Below are 21561 nucleotides of genomic sequence, written 5' to 3' on the forward strand. Positions count from 1 at the left end.
AATATGATGCATTGCCCAATTGGTCTAGGAGGTCTTCAATCCTTGGGATAGGAAATCTATATTTGATGGTGATTTTCTTAATGGCTCTACTATCAATGCATAGCCAAAACTGATGGAATAACACATGGGCTAAGACTTTTTATATATGTCCTTTATCCAATAATTCTACAAATTTTTTGGATATTTCAGAATTTTGAGCAAGAGTGAGTTTGTATGGGGCTTTGTTAGGCAAGGATGCTCTAGGGATGAAGTCTATATGGTGGCTTATGTTACAGCTTTTAGTGTATTTTTACATCTTAAAGCCTTAAAGGCATTGTAACTATCCAAATTAGTCCTAAATGACTTAATACAACTAATAGACCCTAGGTTATAAGAAAATGCATCCAATTACATAGATTTGTGCCCTTGTGACCTCATTGAGCAACGAGTTCATAAAACAACCAAATTGCTAATGGGCAGCACAAAAGGGTTTAAGTGAACCTAAGAGTCTAGAATAACTCTCTCATTGAAAACATAGAAAATAAACTTGAACAAGGTCATAAATGAACTAAACACCCTTATTTCATTATCCCATGTGAGAGTGCTCCTACACCATCCCAATATTGACATTATCGATTGGTCAAAAGAGGAGGAACAAAGAATGGTTGAGCAATATTTTCATCACATTATTCATTCATGGAATCCTAGAGAAGATCCACATGAAAGAACTATACAAGTTTTTTCAAAAAAATTTCATGTCATATATCATGTTATTATATAACATATTGTTTCAAAACTATATTCATATAATGAATATATGTCAAATATCTTTATTTTCTTGTCGGCCTTCCAAAATTTTGGTCAACATCCATGTCTCAGAAATACAACACAACTTACCAATATGGATATTGACAATGATTATGAATAGATACTAAACTGTGTTGAGCATCACACAGTTTGTAGAGAGGGTGCATGTCTACAAGAAAAAAAAGGAAAGATGGTTTGCAGGTAACTATTATAGTTATTAATATTTGTATAGTAAAATATATTATTTATTTAATGAAATAATCAATCATTCAACTTCTTATAATGTTTTTAGATATCATGCTCCTTGTCCATTGAATCTTACTAGATCTAAATGATATGAAGACATAGAAATAGGTGGAAAAAATTGAGCCAGCAAGAAATGATGATAAAGTGAACTCACATAATTGTCACATATTGAAATTATGGGGAGAAAATATAGATTGACAACTTGTTTTATCCAAACATGCAGTTATAAAATACATAGCAAAGGATGCATCAAAAGTTGAGAAGAGCTTTGAAACATACCACCAAATGTTGATGTGTCTTTCAAAAATGGAAAATCCTGATGATTTAGTTGCACATGCATATAGAAGGCTTCCAATAGAAACTATGATAGAAAGGGACATTGGAGCTTAAGAAACATGTCACATATTATTAGAGCTTCCACTAATGGAGAGTCATATAAGGTTTGTCAATCTAAATGTCTCACTTGAAGTGTTCAAATCTATAATTTTGAATAATGAGGAGAACAATGATGACAAATAAAATGTGTCATTGATGGATATAAACAAAGGCCTCTTTGTATCGAAGGCATCACACTAATTGATGCAACCAAATCAAGGATATAAAACTCTAAAAGAAAAAGAGAAAACAAATGGGAGCCAAGGGAAAATGCATATATAGTTAAGAGTTTTTCCAAGATTTACATCCATTCCTCCACGTGCTTCACAAAAATGGGCAAAATTATGTTTAACAAATTTATTACTATACAAACCATTTTGTGACATAGAAAAGGATATTGGTTGGATATTGACTCCATAATAGAAAAGTGGGACTCATTCAGTTATAATGCTTGGCATGTACAAAGAGAAACAATTATAGAGGAAAATGAAAATAATAATGGTTCAAAGATTGAAGAAGATGAAGCTATTACAAGAAATACTATAGAGAACGAATGGGAAATCATATCGACTTCATAAAGGTCAAAATATACAAGTATCAAAAATAGATATGTTAAGAAGAAGAGACATAAAATAATAATATAAATTGGTCTATTGAATATCAAGGTGAGGAGTGTACAATGGGAGCAATCAGTTTCATTAAAAATATGAAGTAACATGGATCTCTCATATATGATGATATTCCTCAATGCTTCAATTATACAACCCTTAGCAATAAACAACAAAAGGCAATGAACATAGTTATGACACACTACCATACCAATGAAGATAATGGCACATTGTTCATGATAATTCAAGGAACAACATGAACATGAAAGTCATATTTGATTGGTGTCATTTGTGAATCCCTTCAAAATGCATGTTTGTCGGGTCCTTCTCCCCTTCTTTTACTAGCACTAATAGGAGTTTCAACATTTAATATTGGAGCTTTCACTATTCATTCAAAACTAAGAATACCAGTAAGAGATTTTTCATAGCTAGAAGGATCATGTCTTACAAGTTTTCAAGAGGAAATGAAACATATCAAATACATATTGATTTATGAAATGAGCTTCATTGGTTAGACTATGTTGGAAAATATAGATTCACGATCAAGGCAAGCATTTCCACAAAGTTGAGACAAAAGCTTTGCAGGTATATTTTCACTTCTATTACTACATGTTATCATATTATGCCATATTTAGTACAATATATAAATATTAAACACATTAGAAATTCTGAAGAACTTACTAAATTTTTTATTTTAAATATGTTTAGTTATATCTATGATTTTTGTCAGAGACTTCAGTTAATTGCCTCCGGTGAGAGACAAGCCTACATATGATAGCAAAAGATGAGCAAAATTATTGTAGGAGCAATTGAAAACTATGGTAACTTTAGATAATATTTTTAGACAAGAGGGGGAAAACATTGAACAAAAAAGATTTCGTCAACTTCTTACAAATCTTAGAGATGTTGACCCACAAATAGAAGACTAGAAATTACTTATGATTAGAACTCCTATCAATTTAAATAGGACAACAAATGATGAGTTTTAAAATTTTGTCAATTTTTTCTCCACAAATGACAATGTTTATAACCATAACAAGATAGTGTTACATTCATTGAAGCATCATGTTGCATGAAGTGTTGCAACAAAAGTAGGGAGTTTGAATGCAATAGAAGATTATTCAAATAGAGAGCTTGAGATTTAATTATTAATCAATAACAATTCAAGAGTAATGTTGACTTCAAATCTTTGTGTAGAGACGAGTTCTGTAAATGGAGCATTAGGGTATATTAGAAAGATTATCTACTAGCCATAAAGTAAATTACTTGAGCCACCAACATATATTTTGGTTGAATTTGATAATTAATTTGGATTACCTTTTCAAGATCATCAACCAAATATAATCCCAATAATACCAATACAAAGGGGTAGAACACTTCAATTACCTTTAAGATTGGAATGGGCATTGACCATTCATAAATCACAAGGACTAACTCTCTCAAAAGCTACAATTGATATAGGTCCAAGAAAGAGAGAATAGGTTTGAGATTTGTAGCAATATCTTGTCTGAAGTCTTTACAAAGTCTTAGAATAACACCACCATTCATAGATGACCATTATGAGAAAAATAAAAAGTGGCATACAACTTTCCAAAAGAAAAGCCAAAGAAACTAGACTCAAATGTTTAGAAGAATATTAAGGTATTCAATTTATTTTCAAAATTGCTTCAATTACAATATATTGGTCCATTATATAAGTTCAAAATATCATGACTTTAAAATGGTTGCATCCATAAAAAATTGCATGTATATATTTAAGTACACAAAATTAAAAAATTACAAATTATTTTTTCCTATTGATGTTCAAATTTATTATCTTACATTATATGTACTAACATTGATTTGATTTTGTTTGATTCTTAGGTAACATTTTTCACCATGGATCTATCAGACAATGAATCTGAAATTTTTGATGCAAGTTCAAACATCTCAACTAAATCTACTCCATCTAATGAAACACCTATTGATAAGTGCACAACATAAATTTTTATAGTGTTGCTTTAAAATTCTTCAAGGTATTGAAAACACTGCATTATACATTGATTACATTGAAGAGCTAGAAATAATGAGGATGAAAGATGTTGCACACAAGATTAATGAAACATATACAAAGGTGGTTGCCTTCACAAGTTTTATGGAAGAAGTATTTCATGATCACTTGCATAATAAAGGTCGTAATACCATTCTAATCATTGAAGAATATGTAATGTAGTTGCACCACTACAATGAAGTGTTTTTTATGTAATTTCCACTTTGTTATTAGAAAACTTTTAAATAATATTTATTTGAACCATTTATAAACTCTTCAATTGTGATATAAACTACAAGGTTTGACCTATGATTTGGTATGCTCTATAATTTATATGCTAACGGTTGTAGAACTTTTTCAACTATTTTGAATCAAACAATTAGTTTGCTTTAAACTCCAAGCTTTGTGTAATGGTTTAGATTAATTAGTGTGACTTGTAGTACCACCAAATTTCTAAATAATAGTTATTTGAACCATTTATAAACTCCTAAATGTATCAATACACTACATGGTTTGACCTATGAAATTTGTTATGGTTTATAATTGATATGGTAATGGTTGTACAACTATTCAAATTTTTTTTAATCAAACAATTCATATGGTCAATTATGAACTATTACATATGTCATTTTAATTAATTTTGCTTCAACTCCAATCCTTGTGCAATGGTTTAGATTGATGAATGTGATTTGTGTAAATGGTTTAATAGTATATTCTTTAAAATGATCAAGAATTATAGATTTAGTTTATATTTCAGAGAGTAGTATGAAAAAATATTTCAATTTGACTTATATATGTCCTCCAATATATACTCTATTATAAAATATTTAAATAATTTGTAACTAAAATGTAAATGAAAATTTGAATTATACTATTGTAAAATATTATAGTTTTACTTACCATATATGTCTTCAAAGTTAATCTCAGTTATACCTAAATATGCATTTTGTTAGTATAATTGGCATATACTTTGTTTCCAATTAATAAAAAAATTAAAATATTGTTAAAAAACTTTTATTTCTATTAATATGTATTTCTTTTTACCAATGTCCAAAAATGACGAAAAATAAATATTGTTTAAATACATTTATTTCTATTAATATGTATTTCCATTTAGTAATGACCAAAATATTGTCAAAAATCTTATATAGAAATTATAGTTATCATACATGTATATCATGTGTGTGGTTGCTACTAGCTTATATATATTTATTCATATAATATCTATATTAAATACATCTATCGATATCTTTCCCAAGCACATATATTCAAACAAGATATTGATCGACATATTTAATATAGATATTATCTAAATAAATATATATTTATAATTGTATAATTTGTATAAGGGAGTAAAAAGTTAAAAACTATATAACTTGCATCCTTATGATATTTTTAATTCTATTTTAAATGTTGAAAATTTTAATTTTAATAAAGGTGTGTATATATATATATATATATAGGTAGATCAAAAAAGGAGAGATACACCAATATCAACTAAGAGTACAAGAAGGAGGCCTAGCCTCACCATGATCTCAGAGTATAATGAAGAGAGTCATAATTTAGATAAAAGATGAAACTAATGTAAAACATCATAATGGGTGTCAACCCAAGTAGTCCATCCCAGAGGGCGTCCATCCAAACAATGCTCTTTTGCTCCTAGATTTGCGTAAGCATGAAGATCTCATCCTTTCTGGAGTTGATATTCTTTTTTATTTCTTGGTTCAACCTCTTATAAGTTCATTCAAACATCTCAAGGTCATCAAAGTTCCTCCTCCACTCGTAGCCACGCTTCAGCTCATAGATGAAGAAGGTGGCATGCTCGCCTTTCAAGAATATTCTTAGCTTTTCCTTCTCCATCATCATCATTGTGTGAACCTGAAGAATTTTTTTTTTTTAAATGTGAGCTTTCAAAAAAACTTAGTAAAAATTTAGGTTTGCTTTGATACCTTTCCTCATTCCCGCACTTCCAAATCTACTAAAGAATGTTAGAAGACAACATATTCCAAAATAAATTTGAATCCTTTTTTAGCCCATCAATATGACAAATAATAATTTCTAGAATATTCACATTTAAAGGATAAGTAATACCAAACATGTTCCAGATTTCTTTAAGAAAAATACAATAAAAAAAGATATGTCTACTAGTTTTAGAAAGCCTGCAAAGGCTGCAAACATCATTCATATGATCATCTTTTCTAATAGGGATTCTGTCAAGCAAAGCCAACCACTTAAAACCTCTGATTTTAGGTTCAACGATACCTTTCCAGAGAATATCAAAATACTTCTTCCAAGACATAGCATCAAGGGAGGAATACGAGACAATGTTGACATGATCAATGATATTTTCATTATGTCCAATGATTCTATAGATATTCTTGGCTTTGAAATTAGCCATAATGACCCCATCCAACCATTTGCATTTTAAGTATCTATGAAAGTCCACATGATAGTTAGTGGGCAGATCCTTATTAGTCTTGTCAATCTTGTTATAAGTTTTCTTAAGGGAAATTAGAATGTTAAATTTGTTCCTAAGCTCATCCCAATTGATGAGCTTATCATTTCAAAAAGATTAGCTAACTGGGAGATTCCATTTTAGATCACAGCCTAGTAGAACATCCTTGGGAGAGGGCTAGGGATTTACCAGCTAGCTGTAGGTTCCGCCAAATGGACTTTTCACCATATAGATGCTTTGCATTATTGAAATCTTTGTTGGTGACATCTTGACATGGTCCCAAGCTCTCCATATGGATCTGAAAATAGTAGAGCCTTGAAACTAACTAGGAAATTTCCAACAATTAAATCACAAAAGGGGAGATCTCTCCAAGTTCTATCTTTTTTTGGAAAACCGTCCTTCAATATTATGCCTAACTAGCACTTTCCATGGATTGTTCCCATCCATAGAGTGAAAGATCCATTTGGCAGATAGAGCAATACCTTGAGTTTTAAGCTTGTTAAGCCCCAACCCCCAAGGAGTTTATTAGTATGACACCAGTCCCATTTGACTGCATGCATTTTTTTATTGCCTTTACCATTAGGCTAGAGAAAATTCCTAATGGCTTTTTGGATTTCCAAAATTTGGTAGTTACTGAACATCCAAGCAAAGGAATAATAGATGCTATATGAGGACAACATCTTTTGATAGACTTGAATTCTACCAGCCAGAGATAAAGATCTGTTATGCCACTTATTCAACTTCTTATTAATTTAATCTTTGATCCAGGACCACATGTCTTTGAGGGAAGGCTCAACAGAGAAGGGGATGCCTAAGTATTTAACAATTTTATGAGGTCCACCCCATTGGAAGTTGTATTGATTGAACCCAACCAAAGGTTGTTCTTCCCATCCAAGGAAAATGGATTTGGATTGGGATATATGAGCACTAGAGATAGAGTAGGACATATTGAGCTTGGTCTGTAAGGTTTTAAAGTTACTAGCACTAATTTCAAAAAATGTGGCAGTATCATCAACAAATTGATAGTTGATAAGCTCATCATTGTTGGTGAGATAAAGGCCTCTAACATAGGGGGATAATGAGTTGTCTCTAAGGATATAGCAGAGGGCTTCTGAAGCTATGACAAAAAGAGTAGGAGCCAAAGGACAACCTTGTCTAATGGATCGACCAGGGGGGAAGGGATTGGAAAGGGATCCATTGACCTCCACTTGAGCAAAGGGTTCATTAAGCAGAACATGGAATGAGTTACAGAAGGTAGCCAGGAAACCAAAGGCCTCAAGCATCATGATGATAAATTCCCATTAAACCCTATCATAGGTATTTTCAAAGTCAAGGAGCAACATCGTAGAGTTTTGGTGAGAGCAGTTTGCCCAATCCATGGCTTCCCAACTGGTGATTAAGTTTTCCACAATATATCTACCTTTGATGAATCCAATGTAAGTAGCATACATAAATTTAGGCAGGATATTCACAAGCTTGAGGACTAGGATCTTGGCTAAAATCTTATAGGAGACATTGAGGAGGGTCATAGTCCTCTAGTTTTTTATAAAAGTTTTATCCCCATCCTTGGGTAGAAGTTTAATGATTCCACTATTTATATTGGGGCCAAGAGAGCCATTAGCAAGAGCTTCCAAGTACATTTCTTGTAAATCCTTACAGATCCAACTGATGTTGGCTTTATAAAATTCCACAGGGAGACCATTAGGGCCAGGGGCCTTGTCATTAGTAAGAGACTTGATAGCTTTTTCCACCTCATCCAGAGATATATCCTTAGATAAGATAGAAATATCGCATTGTCCAACTTATTGGGGATAAGAAGTTTACACTTATTCCTTAAGTTAGCAACCTCTTTAGAGTCCTTAGAAGTGAAGAGACTCCTATAATAGTCAGCAAAGGCTTGGTTAATGATAACAAGGTCTAAAGTATCCTAATTGTCAAGTAAGACCATGTCAATAGACTCCTTGGAGTTCTTATGCTTTAAAATATTGAAGAAGAATTTGAAACCACAGTCCCCATTCTGGATCCAATGTGTACGAGATCTGATCTTAACACCACAAGTCTTGATTTGTTGATGTTTCCTTAGGGCATCTTTAGCATAAATCATATGGGAGACAAGGTTAATATTGGAGGAATCATTTTGAATGTTACTCTTAGCCTCTTGGAGATCATAGGAAAGATGTTTGTCAATGAACCTATAATCCTTGGTTTTCTTTTGACCAATGGTTTTGAGAAGGCATTGCCAAGCTAGGAGATCCATCTATCAATCTTGGAACAATTAGGGGAATTAAATTTATTGATATTACAAATAATTTGAATGGCAACAAGGAAATCTTCATCATGAAGGAGGTTGGTATTCAATATAAATTTGGAGCTGAGTGTTCTAGGATGAACAAGGGCTAAATTGAGACTGGCACTAGTAGAAATAGGATGGTGATCAAATAGGGTAGTGACTGTAACAAGGACAATGCTATTCTAGTTATTAGGGAGGAAAGAGAAGACATTCTTATTACCATAAAATTGACCAAGCCTGGAATAGATCCGAGTGGGGCCCTATTGGAAGTTACACCAGGTGTTCCATATCCCATGGTTAGTGGCCTTATTGCCAGCTAAAGGGTCAAAAATAGTCTTAGTATTAATCAGCTTGTTCCAATGAACCCTTTCACTATCTTTCTAGAAAAAGGGATTACCTCCAGATTTGTCTTGTTGGGACTCCACCATATTAAAGTCTTCTCCAAAAAGCCAAGGGATGTTAGGGAGGGTAGCCAACCAGTCCCAAAGGTTAGCTCTCTCCTTAGAGTCGTCAGGGGCATAAACAAAGAAAATGCCAAAAATGTTATTATTATAACTAATAATGATCTAGATAGCTCTTTGGCATGGTATGGTGCCATTGGTTGTGATATAGTTCCCCCATTTAGGACTAATGAGAAGAGCAATTCCACCTCTCCCTCTATTATGCTTAGTGCAAAATTTGACAACATTATTCCATATAAAGTTAAGATTGGTTTTAAGCATGAAACTTATGGTTTTAACTTCTTGCAACATGAGAAAATCCATAGAGTTAAAAGTATTAAGAAAATGCTTAATAACAAATTTCCTATCTGGGGACTCAAGACCCCTCACATTCTAGGAGATACAATTCACAAGGAAACATTAGAGGGGGTAGGACACACTATACCAGCTTCATCAACTGAGGGAATAGATTTATTAGAACTATCCCCATTTTTCTTACTAGATGCCTTATTCTTGGATCCTAGAGGCCTTCCCCTACATTTCAAAGCTAGGGTGTCAGTTTTAGAATCATCTCCATTCTTAGATTGGGAGTCCACTTCCATGGAGGGCATACCCAAGAAATTGTTAATAGTAGGGATAATCTCTAGGGAATAATCATCACTTAGTTCTTTAAATACCTTTGGCAGGAGCTTTTGAGATGATCTTGATGAAATATGCAAGCTCGAGTTGTAAGAGCACATGACAGGAGAACAAGGAAGATTATCACTAATAAACTCAAGCATAGGAGAGATAACATGAGTACTTTGGGGAAGGGGATTTTTCAAACAAGTGGTGTTCAATAGTCTAGACGGTTCATTGGTGGTGGCCTTTCTCATTTTCTTATCGACAGTCTAGAAACCATCGTTCATGTTGCCAACATCAAAAGTCATATCCAAAGAGGGGAAAGAGGCTTGAGTGGCAGGGGAAGCAGGAGAGGCAGAGACTAGAGTAGGAAATTTTTGGAGGTTGTTTCTTCCTATGTGTTATTGTTAATAGAAGAAGCTGTATTAGGATTGGCTGGATTAGTGGGTAGTGGGTTTTTAGTAGGTTTCATGCTCTTCTTAATTATAGGGCAATCTTTTCTAAGATGACCCTCTTTTTGAAATAGAAAGAAAGCATTTAGACCTCCCAAAATTTCAATAGGGCACACAAAAGTTTCCTCCATGATATTGATGGAGATATTAGTAGGGATTTCTTTCCCTGGTTGCAGAGAAATTAGGACTCTAACATCCATATGCAGCACAAGCCTAACAGTGTCATCCATCTGGATGGTTTTGCCCAATGGTTCAAGCAATTAAGGTTAAAACCTCCATAAAAAGGGGGGGACATTTTTAACCAGTATCCATCTAGGGGCTGAGAGGGTAAGGACCTCCTCATGCACAACCTCAAGAGACTAAGCCATTGCTCAGAAGGAAGTGGATCCAACGGTCCAATACTACTTTTTGAAGGCTTCAGCTTGAGATTCACTATTAACAAAAAAAATAATGAATAAACCCTTCTAAATTTGCCAACAAAAAGAAATATGAAAACCCATTTTAAGATTCCAAAAATAATGAAACCAATCATCAAGAAATTTCCAAGGACATTTATCCAGTTCAACAACCAAAAAGAAAATAATACTATTCTTTAATCTATCCTTCTCTGTACCAATCTCAATAAGCATCTCAAGGTTAGGAGCGATAGAGAGAGGGGTCGAAGGAACCCTAGAACACTTACTGGGAATGGCGGCATCACTGGTAACAATAAAGCTAAATTTAGCCTTTGCATCCACTACATCGGCAATGTTGGCGACCACTTCAGAGAATGTTTTAGGTTTAATGGTAGGATTAGGTTTGATAATAGAGTTTCCATTAAGACTCACATCGTTTGGCTCGTCGATAGAGGGAGAGGGGGGTATGACCTTTGTCGAACAACAGAGTGGGAGAAACAAAACCAAACATTGTAACCGAATTAAGGAGGGTGTTTGAAATGACTACACCTAGATCGCCATAGTGACCAGAGATGTCCAGTTGTCGCTCACCGTCCCAGTCGATCCTATCGGTGGAAGCCACTGCAACAGAGAGAAACCCTAATGCGAGTAGCTAGTATTTTTCACAATTTTTGCAGCTAGTTGATTTCTAAAGGTATATATTGATTTAAGTTAAATAATAATTCAATAAAGTGAATTAAATAATTTTGAATATTGAATAAAATGATTATTAATTTTTAAATATGAAATAAAGTGGAAAAATATTTATTATTGACAAAAAGAAATAGAAACATAAAATTAAAATAAATTAAACAAATATTACCATAATGTTATTTTTCTCCTTATAAAAACTATTAAACTAAAAATGTCACAAATAAATGAATATCAATTCTATATATATATATATATATATAAGCTAAAAGAATTAAAAATAAATATACAATTATGTATGTGATTAAGAAGAATAAAGTTTTTGGAAATCATGAATTAATTGAAAAATGATAAAGTTCTATAAATCATCTTAAATTTGTCATTTAACCAATGAATACAAAGATAAATACTTTTTATGATTTTATAACTTAAAAAACTAGCATGTACACATTGAAATTTTCTTTTTGAAAATATAGAAAATAAAAATATTGAATTATAATTGATGAAGAAAGAGGTTATTTAATAACGATGATTACAATAGTATTTAACCTCTCCACAAATACTAAAAAGAGGAGGATGGACATTGCAAATTAAGGAAACTAAGGAAACAAAGAATATTTTGAAGTCATTATAGATGATAATTACAGATTATTGTTCAATTCTTCCATTGAAAATAAGAAGAAAGAAGAGTGATGATCACTCCATCTAGGACAATCCAACTCCAATATGTGTGTCTGACAGCGTTAATTGAAAAGCCTACCTCCCATTTCAAGAAATTCCTCATAAACATCACAAATTCAAAAGCGTTCAAAAGCACAATCAGAATATGCTCATCTTATCATTTAAAAAAATTCAAGGTTTAGAAAACAGATTAAAAACAAATAAAAACAAAATTATCTGTATCGCAAATTCAAATCTTAAAACCCTAAAAGAGATTTATAAATCTTAAGGCGGGAGTTACGAATAGATAATAAAAATGTCATTAAAATCTTGTACAGAAATTCGAGGCCGACAGTCATGACCAAGAACACGAAGCTGTTCTGCCGGCCTCAGTGTCGATCCATCCATAGTATTTCAATCAGATGCAATCGGAACTTAAATAGAGAGACAATGTACAGAGATCCACCCCCATACTGCTAATGTACAGAGAGCCCATGCTAGCGCGAATGCCATAGCAGATGTAAATGTAAATGTTAAGTAGCCCATGCCATATCATCCCATAGAGCTAATGTAAATGTACGGAGATCCCTGCATGCCCATAGCCATTGTTATGTAGCCCAATTTCATCAAAAACCTATGACACAACCATCCTATTATAGCCTCGATTTCAAGGGATTATTGGCCGGGACAACAATAAAAGCAGGAGAGTTCCCCTAGATTTGATGAAATTTCAGAGTCAAAGATGTTAACAAATAGCTGTGATGGCAACTGACCTTCAAAACCATCAAATCCGATGTCTAAGAATTTCAATGAAGGCGATGAGAAGACTACAGTATCTGATGTTGCTGATATCCAGCTCAAACAGCAATTCGAGGTTCTCGAAACTCTTAGGAAGAGCGCCGAAAAACTTAATGGTATTGATATGAAAAAGGGCAAGATCTGTGACAAATCTCAACACTGCACTCATTTTGGAAAGCATGAAATGGCCCTAGTGGTCTTTGCACATTTCTAATGTGAAGAGCTTGAGCACCATCGCGGGTGCATCCATTTCTTTACGTCATCTCAAAGCCACAGTCATGTCATGCCTTTCCCTCACTCATTCATTTACGTCATCTCAAAGCCACAGTCCTGTCATGCCTTTCCCTCACTCATTCAGGTAAAATTATTACTGAACCGGACTGCCACCTTCCACCACTCAGGCTATGGCACCAATCTTATCATTTATTCCAGGTCTCCAAACTATACAAAAGCTCTCACATTTATCATTCGTTCCATGTCTACAAAGGCTCTCACATTTATCATCAATTCCATGTTGATGTCTACGAAAGCTCTCTATTTTCCTTCTCTATCAAACGAGAAAGATAAGCATTGGTAAATCTTAGAAACTGGTTAATCATTTGGGAAAACTATAATCTAGATCATGAAAATAAACTCAAGGTCACAAAATTCATCCACAAGACCATACAAGAACACCAGCAGAGTAACAGAGGAAATCCCAGGATTCATGAAAGTGTACAGATTCTCGGCTCTGGTAGCAGAGGTCTCTACCTCTCATGGCTACCATGGCTATAATAGATTTCATTGTAGCCCAATATCATGAACATTAGTGTATTAGCAATTTAGCAACCCATCTAGAGAATGAACAGAATTTTGAAGCTAATTCAGGTAAATTGAGGAGACCTTAAAAAATGTTTGGAGATTGAACCAGAGGCAATCATTTCAAAGAATCCCCAAATGCTGATGAGCGACACAAACACAAAAATGTCTGTATAGTCATGGCCAGAATGAAATTCAAAGTAAGAGGCTACATTAACCCTTAAATAATCATTGTAGTAAGATGGCCATTGTAATTGTTGATACAATTGATTGCTTAGCTTGTACTATAGAAATTGCTTAGCCCCCAAGAACACAAATCTGTAACAATGAGCCCCCACGCAAGTCTTCCAATTCCCCAGCCGCCCACTTTCTTAACTCTGCTGGCCCACGCAAGTCTTCCAATTCCCCAGCCGCCCACTTTCTTAACTCTGCTGGCCTCAGTGTCAATTCATCCATAGTATTCACACACATAGAGCTAATGTACAGAAATCCCATGCCAGAGCAAATGCCCATAGAGATCCCTACATGCCCACCACCATTGTTATGTATCCCAATATCATCAACACCCCCTGTGACGATGACTCAATTTCAGGGGATTATTGGAATTTCAGAATCAGGAGGAGTTCCCCAGGTTCGATGGAAATTTTCCCCAGATTGGATGGAATTTCAGAGTTAAACATGTTGTTGTTAGCAAAGATGGCATCCATGTCCTTGTCAAATAACTATGATGGTAGCTGACCTTCAAAACCACTGAATGTGATGTCCAAGAATTTCAATGAATGAAGCCAATGAGAGGACTACAGTAGGAAATGGCCCACCAAATCAGTTGTTGCTGGTATCCAGCTCAATCAGCAAAGTGTCACAGAACTTAATCGAATTGATATGAAACAGGGCAAGATCTGTGACCAATCTCAACAGTGTACTCAATTTGGAAAGCATGAAATGACCCTAGTGGTCTTTGCACATTTCTAACCTGAAGAGCTTGAGCACCATTTCTTAATGTCATCTCAAAGCCACAATCCTGTCATGCCTTTCCCTCACTCATTCTGATAACATTATTACTGAACTGGACTGCCAACTTCCACCACTCAGGCCACGGCACCAATCTTATCATTCATTCCAGGTCTCCAAACTATACAAAAGCTCTCACATTTATCATTCATTCTATGTCAAAAAAAGGCCCTCTCTTTTCCTTCTCTATCAAAGGAGAAATATAATTTATGCATTGGTCAATCTTAGAAACTAGATAATCATTTAGGAGAACTATAATCTAGATCATGGAAATAAACTCAAAGCCCACAAAATTCATGCACAAGACCATACAAGAACACCAGCAGAGTAGCGGAGAAAATCCCAGGATTCCTGAAAGTGTACAGATTCTCGGCTTTGGTAGCAGAGGTCTCTGCGTTTCATGGGTGCCATGGCTATAATAGACTTCATGGTAGCCCAATATCATGAAAACTAGGGTTTTAGCAATTTAGCAACCCAATGAACAGAATTTTGAAGCTAATTGAGGAGACCTTATACAATGTTTGGAGATTGAACCAAAGGCAATCCTTCCAAAGAATCCCCAAATGCTGATGAGCGACACAAACACATAAATGTCCTCGTAGTCATGGCCATTCCTGTGCTCACACCACATAGAAATGTCAAGAAGAGCAAACAAAAGTTGAATTTCTGCAGTGCCTCAAATATCGCACGATCTTGATCACCAATTTGTGGCTTACGTACAGCCAGATATGCATTGTTGTAGCTTTTCAACATTTGAGTTGCAGGATCTTGAACTTGATGTTTGGTGAGATTAGCGTTGTAGAATTATCCTTGTTAATATCAAAATAGAACCAGCCTCAATTGTCCTAGGACTAGTGCAAACGTGTTGATGAGCAGACAAGGCAACCTGAATTCATTTAATGATTTTACTCAGCCTTACCGGTATCCCATCTGCAACCTATATTCATACTCTTCTTCCCGTGTAAAACAATCATCGCGCCATTCCCCACTGTAACTACGCCTTTTGAAATCTCTTCTATTTGATCCATCAGTCTCAAAAACTGCAAAATCAAAATATTTTAGTTGAGTCTCATCTACATACCTTCTCAAAGCACATAAAAACAACTAATTGATGGCATCTTGAAGAGGTTTAAACAAAAATGTATGATAGTTAATCGAACAGAAGTAGAGAAACATAATGTTTTCCACTCCTGTTATAACTTCATACTTCACATACCTTCACTTAATCTGCAAGTTCTTGCACCAGTGAATATCTTGTCAGGATCAATATATTGTTGAGTGATGATATGTGGGATCAAATATGCCTTCCTGTAACTAGAAAAAGTGTTAGAAAGCTATTAAAGTCTATAGGCTTGTTGAAGAAAAAGCATCCAAACAGAAACTTATCCTCATCTACCTCGCCCAGAGTGGTATGAGTTTGGCTGGTTTTCCATCATCATTATCCTCCACATCTGAACTCTTGTAAGGTGTTATTTCATAAGATTCGGGAATGATGTTGGATGCCGAAGATAGATGTGAAATTGCTTTGCTGCGCAACAATGACCCCCCTTCTATTCCATACCTATCTTTTGTGCAACTAGGTGACATTCTCAAAACCTGTGATGCAGTAGCACAAACAAAGTTGAAGCATCATTTGTACCACCATAAGGAGCCCTGTATAAACAGTCTCTGACTATCTTATAAACAAATCAATTTAATTTTTAAAATATTTTTTAATTGTTAACATTATATATAAAATTAGCTGACAGGTCCAATTGATTACTACGGGATCTGACTTGGTAAATTGTAATACTTTACCTTTTTGGCACATGCATTTTGGGCATGAAGTGTTGTTTGATTATGCTGGTAGAATTCTCGTTTGTATTTAGCATCCTTTGATACAAATTTATTGGACTTAGCATTCTCCTCTATGTGTCGTCTGCGCTCTTTAGCATCCCTTTCTTTCTCTATACGGTGCTGTTTCTTTGCCTCCTCCATCGCCTTCCTCATACACTTGACATCATCCTGTTTCAATATGTACAATCTTTAGCTGATATCATCATAAGATTAAATCTAAGTTTGATTTAGGAAATATGGTATGACTAATATTCACATACCAGAGCTCGACGCCTCTGTTTTTTCGCTTCATTCTCAGCACGAAGTTGTTCCTCAAGTTCCTTCTTCTGCTTCCGCGCATCTTCCAAACGCCTCCGCTTTTCCTCACGGTCTCTCTTACTCATCTCTGCCTTTTTCCTCTTAGCTGCTGCAACCTCTGCTGCATTTTTATGCCGTACTTCCTCTTTCTTCTTTTTCTCTTCCATTTTTCTCAAGTTTACTTGTTCTAGTTTATTCCTGGCTTCTAAAGCTCTTCTCAACTTCAAATCAACACAAATCACAGAAGTGCCTGCCAGAGACTGAAAATGTTTTGTTCTTGCCATGCCACTTGATATTGATTTATCGATGTCACTGTTGGAAATACTGGACTCTTTACCTTCTTTTTCCCCATTATTTAGTTCTTTTGACTTCTCAACTAATTTATTTTTGAACTCACCACTCCTGGCTAGCTCCTTCCTCATTTTGCATTTTTGTTCCCTTCTCTTTTCAACTTTAGCAGCCTCCAAAGTCTTCACTTCGACATCTCTTTTTCCTGCTTAAATTTAAATATTTTAAGAGCACCAGGTCATAAATATAATGAGGCTCAAACTCAATTCATCTTATATATAAAAATAAAACAAGAATTCATCCATTATCTTGTCTGGCAATAAACTACAGAGCAATATGATTGGTTGGTGGCACATCAGATGGTGCTATTGAAACCATGAAAGGAAATCACAAAAGCTTTAGGAATCATGAGGGAGAGTACATTGTGCACAAAATGTAGGCAGTGAGATTTCTTGTGGACCAAAAAATGGTAGAAAGACATGTGCACTGAAAATAAACGAGAAGAAAATCAGGAAAAGTCACTAAGAATTAGAGAATTTAATTAATTAAACTACCTAGTTCTTAAGTACCAGAGAATTCTTGCACCCACTGTAAACTATAAACTAAAGGACACAATGAAATGCACATATGAACAGAGATGCAGAGGCAGAATTGGTAGAATCTAGAATGTATTCTTACCATAGAGAGTTCATTGGGAAGATGCATAGACAGAAGGCCTAAAGTCTAAAATATAATCTTAACATGGAGAATTCATCAGAGATCACATGATGGTAAGAATGAGCAGTGAAACGTTTAGATAATAAGGTATACAGAAGGCAGTTGCAAAATGTTTTAAATGGGCAGAGAAGCATTTAATTTACCTGTCATGATTGACGTTGCTGCCTGTCTTTGCCCAACTAATGGAATAACAGATTTCAAATTGTACAATGTGTAGTTTGATTTCTGACTGATCCTTGGTGAAATCTGGCTTGCAAAGCTGCTACCAGCTCTTACATTGTTTGTTTTTGAATCCTTCTTTCTAACTGATAAACTATATCTCTTTTGCATTTCATTTCTACTCTTGTTTACAAAAGCCTGCCCTCCAAGATTTGTAGACTTGAAATATATGGGGCTCATTAAGGCTTTTTTTGGGTTTTTGGAGGTAGAGCTTGTGCTGATTCTTTCACAGAACCTTCCACCTGGAGTACTCATGAGTGAATTATGTTTTAATGAGTCTGTGGGAATATACTTGGTACTTTTCTTGGTCAATTTGCCAAATCGTTTTCTATTTGAATTTATTGCAAAAGGATGATCCATATTCTCCTCTTCGGCCAGACTTTCCTCTTCAATAGGGAGACATCCAGTATGCTCTTGAGCTTGTTTTTCAAACAAGTTGGAGTTTGTGTCCATGGAATTTGAGAGATTTTTGTCAAATAATATTCCATCTGCAAGGGTCGATGGATATTGCCTCCCCCAATATTTGACGGAGTTTTCTGAGTGATTGCTAGAGTCTGGGGAAAGATGAGCCCATGAAGCATTTGATGGTGTGCATTTTCTACACTCAAATTCTGTAGCTTCCATATCCATTTCTCGGCACTGTAGAAACTTTCCTGCTATTATCTCAGCCTTTCCCATTTTGAATTCCTGTGACATTTCTAGACCCTTTCCTGCTAAAACATCAGCCTTTCCCATTTTATTTTCCTGTGACATTTCTATATCATGCAAGGGCCCTAATCTTGAGCTTGGAGACGGATTGTCATGACTACTTGAATCAACAACATTTCTTGTTGAGGAAAACCTGTGGTAAGCCTCTGTCAAGCCTTGGATATTTATTGCAAATCCATCATTTGCAACTTCAAGCTGACAATCTGCTCCCAAACTAGGGCTTTTGTTTCCTGTGGCAAGGTGTGAAATATCCCCGCCTGTAAGAACCTCATGAGACTGCAGCCCAAACTGATTGGAAACTTCTACAGATGTATTTGTAGAGGCATCACAGGAAATTTCTCTCTTTCTGATACCAGCTTCAACCTGACAGAAACTTGTAAGATCAGAATCAAAGACCCCAACCTTCCCTTGGAAAACCACTGATTTAAGATGAGAAAGAGAAGATTCATCATGTTTTTCAGCCCTTAACTCCTCAACCTCGGCCTGCAACCCTTCTTTACCGCATGTTTGTGATGGAACTGCCTTAACAGGAGATGACTGGCATGAACCTCTTGCTTGTGATAAGGCCACAATGACAGGAGAAGGCAACACTGAGGCAGCCACATTCATAGGCTCCTTAACCTCAGCCTGCAACTTGCGCCTGACATGGGAAATCCTCATGGCCTGAGGCTGCTCTTTCAATTCCACGGTCTTTCTCTTACCAGTCATCTTTTCACCGCCAAGAATTTGGCATTGCCTTGCCTTTGGCAGTGTAATTCTGCTTCTTCCAAGAAGAGGCAATGCTGCTAGTGATGGCACATCACTCTTATTTTTCTTCTCCTCAGCCCCTACTCTCCTCCTCCCTCCGCCAATACTAGCACCTTTGTGGATGACTCCTCCTCCTTTCTTCTCGTCCTGTCTGTCCATATGGCCATTGAGCGAATTGTCTCTAGCAGGTGTTCTTGTTCTCCCTCCAACCCTGCGCATATCACTCCCTCTTTCTTCTTGTTTTCCAGGCACCTGTAAATTCTTTTCAACCCTACGTCTCTTGGCAGCAAACTCATAACAGCAACCTGCAAAATCCGCCAAACACCGCTTTGTAGATGCTTTGGAAAATCGTTGTCTCTTAGGAGCACCGTGATTAAAGGCAGGACCCACCAAGGAAGAAGCCCGCTTTGCACACAAATTAGCTCCTGAATTGACGACCAGCCAGGGGTGAGGATTAATTCCTTTGAGGAGACAAATGGAAATTAAGGCCTCCTTGTAGAGGCACTGGTGAGATTGATTCTTCAAATCCAATATCCTCCTTCGCAACGCAATTCCGGGCTCCATGTTTGTTTCAATTGAAAGAAAACTTGTGAAATCTCTCAAAAGGCGACTCAGTTTGAATTGAAAGAGAACTTGTGAACTTTCGCAAAAGGCGACTCAGTCTCAATTGAAAAAAAAACTTGTGAAATTTCTCAAAACGCACTGAGTTTCAATTAAAAGAAAACCTGTGAACAAAGGCAAACGCACAGAAAGAAACATGACTGAGGCGTAAACTCGAGCTCAGATATAAAGGGCAGGATTCACAGATGTCCAGCCATGCTACGTGTAACTTTCACATATGTCCAGCCATACGTTGTTCTTTAATATCCGACACAACTATACTTAATTCCAAATTATATGATTCAGGACTCTTAGGTGGTGCATTCAAAGCTTACTTCAACCTTTGAATTTAATGCTCAAATTAGAATTCAATGCATTAAAAGGTTACTTCAAGCTTTTTTCTTAAATATTTGATTCGTGCTCAATATATTATGAATTATTTCATTAATAAAATGAATATTCGTAATCCTTTCTAAAAATATGGTCAAATCTATTATTTCCATAATGAAATCTTTTGTATTCAAAGAAAATGCTCTTATCTTCTGTATGTGATTGAGAGCATTGACTATCTAGATTTAGATTTAGTGTGTTGTAGTTGTGAAAAATGAATTGATTGAGAACTAATATAAACTTTATTTGGTTTTAAAACTAATTTCATTTTCAAAATTTATCTGGATTATTAGTGAGACATTTGATTTTGTTCAAGAAAATGTTAGAAATTTCTATTTACAAGACTTATATTTCTAGTATGCATCATTATGCATGTGTACTATTTGTTTGTAATTATAATAAAATCAAAAGAGATTAAAGTTAGTTTTACCTTTCTAAGATTCTTTGGATGATTCACCTTTTTATTAATGCATTAAAAGGTTATATTATGCATTAAAATTTGTTCTTAAATATTTGATTCGTGCTCAATATATTATAAATTATTTCATTAATAAAATCAATATTCGCAATCCTTTCCAAAAATATGGTCAAATCTATTATTTCCATAATTAAATCTTTTGTATTCAAAGAAAATCTTTTGTATTCAAAGAAAATGCTCTTATCTTCTATATGTGATTGAGAGCATTGACTATCTAGATTTAGATTTAGTGTGTTGTAGTTGTGAAAAATGAATTGATTGAGAACTAATATAAACTTTATTTGGTTTTAAAACTAATTTTATTTTCAAAATTTATCTGGATTATTAGTGAGACATTTGATTTTGTTCAAGAAAATGTTAGAAATTTCTATTTACAAGACTTATATTTTTAGTATGCATCATTATGCATGTGTACTATTTGTTTGTAATTATAATAAAATCAAAAGAAATTAAAGTTAGTTTTACCTTTCTAAGATTCTTTGGATGATTCACCTTTTTATTAATGCATTAAAAGGTTATATTATGCATTAAAATTTGTTCTTAAATATTTGATTCGTGCTCAATATATTATGAATTATTTCATTAATAAAATCAATATTCGTAATCCTTTCCAAAAATATGGTCAAA

The sequence above is a fragment of the Cupressus sempervirens genome, chromosome 1, assembly GCF_028749045.1.
Source record: "Cupressus sempervirens isolate cs-2001-9-10 chromosome 1, ASM2874904v1, whole genome shotgun sequence".
In the NCBI taxonomy this organism is placed as follows: Eukaryota; Viridiplantae; Streptophyta; class Pinopsida; order Cupressales; family Cupressaceae; genus Cupressus; species Cupressus sempervirens.